This window comes from Cetorhinus maximus, chromosome 2 (assembly GCF_964194155.1).
Source record: "Cetorhinus maximus chromosome 2, sCetMax3.hap1.1, whole genome shotgun sequence".
NCBI classification, from domain to species: domain Eukaryota; kingdom Metazoa; phylum Chordata; class Chondrichthyes; order Lamniformes; family Cetorhinidae; genus Cetorhinus; species Cetorhinus maximus.
This window is the reverse complement of record NC_135880.1, coordinates 218,052,840-218,058,173: the sequence shown is the minus strand read 5'-3', so window position 1 is coordinate 218,058,173 and position 5,334 is coordinate 218,052,840.

Genomic DNA, 5,334 nt, shown 5'->3' with positions numbered 1-5,334 from the left:
GCTGAACTGCTCCACAATTATTTTTTTTCCCAATTTCTAGTTGTTAACCTGCAATGGAAGATTTAGGGCCTTTCAACCGGGTTTCAGTTTACCATCACACCACTGACGCTCAGACGCGGAGAGCATATCCTAGTATTTTAAATTCATGCGTTCATTGGTTTTAATTTTGTTATGTTGTATAACCAATAAAAATACTGCTTTTGAAAGTGTCATTATTCCTTCCAAATGAAGCACGCCCTACCGACTATTGCAGCCTAAATTACACCGGGAAATTAGCCTTTGTCGTAAGAATGCGGGCTTTTTTTTTCTATAAGTGCAAGTGTAGTGTTATATATGCAACAGATTCATTTTTTTTAAAAAATCTCCTGATCCTTGGTGGGTACTGAAGCAGGCAAGTGACTCTCGGCCAATGTGCCCATTGTTACTCCCAGGACTTGTTCCCTGGTGCAGACTGCGAGTGACAGAAGCCAGAGTAGATTACTATATATATTTTTTAAATCTTTCGGAAAATGAAACCATCAGTCTGACACGGAAATATTTTGCATCTTGCTCTGCCTATTTGGTTCGGCGTTTTGCGAGGTTCAGAGACCCGCATCCATATTGAAGGGGGGGTGACAGCAATTCGCGCTGTTTTTTTTTAAATTAAGCTCACTTCTCCTTTGACGTGTTGCAACAGTGGGATAACTAAACACTTTAAACTAAATTAGACCCATTGTCCCTTCGTGTTTTTTTTTTAAAATGCATTGATTGTTTTCTAAACTATTAAAACTTTACTAACAAGCTACTTGTTGCAGGCTGCAGCCCAAGGTGTATCGAAGTTACCATTAGGGTTATTTTCACAGTGAAAATTGGACTGGATTCTGCTCCTGTGCTGCCGAGGGGGGTGGGGTGGGGAGGTACAGCAATCTCCGTCTCCACAGGAGCCGCCGTTTCTACCGTCTGCTCTGCGGCGCAGGTAACCCGGGGTAGGAGGGGCATCAAGGGCGCCCTTTTCCTGCGGAAATCTGTTTTAGTTGACTGGTCATAATGATTCATGTGCAAAAAAAATGCTAAATCTTCCTCCCGGGCGAACCTATTTGATTTAATTTATTCAGCAATACAGGGACCGAAGCGAGCCTGCAAAATGAACGTGTCCTTCTGAAGTGTCTGGACCTAGACTGGACAGAGAGAGAGAGACAGATTGAGTGTTTGTCAGCAAGAAATGTCATGACCTTATAGCCCTGTCAAAGCGAAGGGGACCCGAGGAAACCAGTGGCCGAGGTTTACCCACATTCTCACAAACCAATGTTATGGGGCAACCTGCCCATTTTCAAGTCCGCAAACCCATCCCAGTCCCCTCCTCTTGTACCCGCTGCCCGGCAGTAATATTAAATCACCGATCCCTGCCCCCTTTGGGGGTTGATTCCTGTTAATACGACGCATTTACAGCTCGCAAATATATAACTGGCGCACATATCTGGCCACTACATCACTCATTAGATGCTGAATATATATCAGGGCACTTTCCCTAACCTGTAGGTGGTATATATGGGACACATCTCACTTTACAAGTGCGACGCACTTATTGGACCATATTACCCATTGGTGAGATATATTGGGGGCGCTTTTTAAGTGCTCCACGTATATATATATTATTTACCGATATTAGTATATGTTAGAACATCTTATATTGCAATGCATAGAGACCCGTACTTTGTTTCTTTTTATTCTTATCCATTAGGAAGAAAAGGTTTCCATGTAAGATTGACGGTTTCATTTTCCAAAACAAGATTTTACAAATAACCCAGCCTGATCTCTGTTACGCACAGTCTGCACGAATGCACTAGTGAACGAGTCCTGGAATTAACAAGTGGCCCTGGAAATGGACGCATTGGCTGGGGGTCACTTCTCAATAGTTAGCAGTGACTGCTTCACTTGGGATAGTGTATCCCAACTAGAAATAAGAAATGGGGGGGGCAGGAATAGGCCATTCGGCCCCTCGAGCCTGCAAGCGCAATTCAACCAGATCATGGCTGATCTTCTTTCTCAGCCTCATTTCCCCGCTCTGTCCCTTGATATCTTTCATGTGTTTAAATACTTCATAATTGGCATAACGCCATTGGCTTTGCTTATGTGTCAACACAATGAAAAGCTCGCGAAAGCCAACAAGCGATAGCATTGGGATCGTTAGATTAATGACCCTTTACATGTACATTTATATCAGCTAGAACTAACAGGATAATAGCAATCCTCCAACAGATGGCATGTGGCACTGGACTAACATGGCACTAACCCAGGAAACCTGGTCGGCTTTAACCGTGTGTAAAGGTCTTTCTGGAAAACAATTGTCCCCAGATATTGAAGCTAATTGTGCCGAGGGCTGGGTGACTTTTAAATGCCGAAAACCGGGTGTAAGGGGCTCAAAAGAATATTTCGTCCTATTTCATTCGCACTGTGGTCTGTAAATACGGCTTGTAACATTTTTTTTTAAAATTCTGTCTCATTTCTATGGATAGGAAGGGGGTTTGTCGTCTCAGTTTTTCAAAACATCAAGAAAACAGGATATTGAATGGAGACAATGAAGAGTCCGGAAGAGCAAGTGTGAAGGGTAGACACGCTTTGATCAAAGGCAACAGTTATTAGAGATATTGGCCCATTATTGAGCACAAGGAGCTCAGTGTGTAAAAAAAAAGAGGGGTCTCCATGCCCGAAGAGCTCCGCCTAACACCTGGCGAAGCAAAATTCTAGCACCCAGCGGCAGAGGAAATAGTCGCTGCTCAGCGTGATTGATTCTTTAAACGAAACATCTTCCCCCACCCACCCCCCACCACCCCATTCCCCACGAGTGAAGCCCTGCTGAATTTATTTCCCAGCCCATTCTCTAGGATTTGGGATGTTTCGTTCGGTTAAAGGCCCTACATAAATATAAGTTGTTGTTGTTGTTCTGCCCCATAGCGACCAGGTTCCGCACTCTGCCAGACAAGGCAGGCCTGGTCCTTACTCTTGGTCCAGACCTCCCAAAAAGAGCCCTAAGAGCGGAAAGGCAATTATTTCACGCCAGCATCCAAAGCCAGGAGTTAAAATCCACTTGGTGAGCCCCAATTAAAGAGCCTAATTACATCTACGTTGTCCATGTCCCCCAGTATGTCCAAGACCTTCCAATGTGCTCCGAGAGTCCGAGAGCAATCACTTGGAGCTTTATAAATAGAGATACTTTGATGCGAAAATCGAGAAGTTATGCAAACCCAATCTAGAACACTGTTGGGCCTCAGCTGGAGTATTGGAGGCACCAGACTTTAGGAAAGATGTGAAAACTTTGGAGAGAGTGTCTCTCTCTTTTCTCTCTTAAGGTACCATGTCCTGAAAAGGCATTGGTGACCATGGACTTCAGTGATTGGTCTGTATTATGCTTGGTAAGGTACTGCAGTAATTTGCCATTTTGGGGAGAGTACAGAAGTGATTTTTTTATTAGAATGATTCCAGGGATAAGGGATTACAGTGACATGGATAGACTGGAGAAGCTGATGTTTTTTTCCTTAGAACAAAGATGGATAAGGGGATATTTGATAGAGGTGTTTAAACTCAAGAAGAGTTTAGGTAAAACAAATAAAGCAACACTATTCCCAATGGGGTGCTGTGGTGCAGTGGTAGCACCCCTATCTCTGGGCTAGAAGCTAAAAGCCCCACTTCAGGACTTGATGGCTATAGAAGGTGTGTTCATAATGTGGCCAAACAGGTTGAGTATCAGCCTGTAAATCCTTCTAATACACCTGATAGCTGGAGAGTTTCCTGGTCAGCCATACTGCAGAAGTTGATGGCACACCACTGCACTACTTTGCCAAGCATAATCATGGACCAATCCAATGGAAGTCCATAGTCGCCAAAGCTGTCTTAGGGCACAGTACCCGGAGGAGGAGGATTTTCAATAGCTGAAGGGCCAATAACCACAATGCACAGGTTCAAAAGTCATTGGCAAAAGAACCAGAGGTGATATGAAGAAAATGATTTTTTAATAGTTAGGATTTGAAATGCACTGCCTGATGGGTTGGCAGACAAAGATTCTTCAGTAGTCTTCAGCAGGAAACTGGATGAATACTGGAGAAAGAACACTTTGCAGGGATGCAAAGGAAGAGTGGGAGAATGGAACTAACTGGATTCTTTGGAAGAACCTGCAGGTTTGGTGGGCCTCCTGTGCTGCACTAATCTACGATATTATCATCCTTCTGAAGATTGGTACATCCATAGTTGCAGGTGTTGTGCTGAACGTGCCCTCACCAGAGAGCCATCGATGGTTAGAATTGTTTGTTTTGACTTGCAATCAAAAATGGTCAAGATTGTGCTTAACAAATTTGGTTGATGAATGGTCAGCAATCACCGTCAACGCCATTATTTTTCTTCACCTTTCTGACTGGACATCCCTTTGTAATATGTTTCACATTTCTGGCGCGTGCACTATACAATAATCTGCATTTAAATGGCACCTTTAACATAGTGAAACCTTCCAAGTTTGACACTGAGCCTCATAAGGAGACATTAAGACAGGCGATTTTTTAAAAAATAATTATTCATGGATGTGGGTGTCACCAGCTAGGCCGGCATTTATTGCCCATTTCTATGTTCAGAGGGCATTTTTTTCTGAGAGTCAACCACATTGCTCTGGGGTCACATGACCAGGACCAGCCCTAAAGGGCATTAGTGAACCAGATGGGTTTTCACAACAATTGTTTCATGGTCACCATTAGATTTTTAACTCAGATTTCACCATCTGCCTTGGTGAGATTTGAATCCTGGACCCCAGAGCATTATCCTGGGTTTCTGGAATACTAGTCAAGTGATAATGTCACTATGCCACCACTTCCCCATTTTAAAGCAAGCAATACTAATGATGGGAGGTATTAAGATGGAAGATATTAAGCTTGGTCAAAGAGATTGGTTTTAAGGAGCATCTTGGAGCAGATAGGCGGATATTCGATCTTTAAGACGTTATAGTCTCAAATCTCAGGATTGGAAAGGTTAGGTAAGGTTGAAACTGAGGTGAGGTTACTCGAGTTATGAGTCTTGCAGAACAGTTTCCAGTTGAAGCTATGTTTCAGATATGAGTTTGGCATCCTCTATTGACAGTAGAAGGTAATGGCATTTATTTGGAACTGGAAATGGCAGTAAAACTGAACAGGAGACTGCTCTGGTCAGTGAATCTGTAAATCCTGCTGTGTAACTCCACTTGTTATGCATCAACCAGGAAAATAAATTAAAATCCTTGTTTGGGATTTACTTATCTCAGTTTTTTTATGAATAGTAATGTAACGTTTGCCTTTTCAGACTAAAGCAAGCTATTAAAAATAGTTCTCTATCATC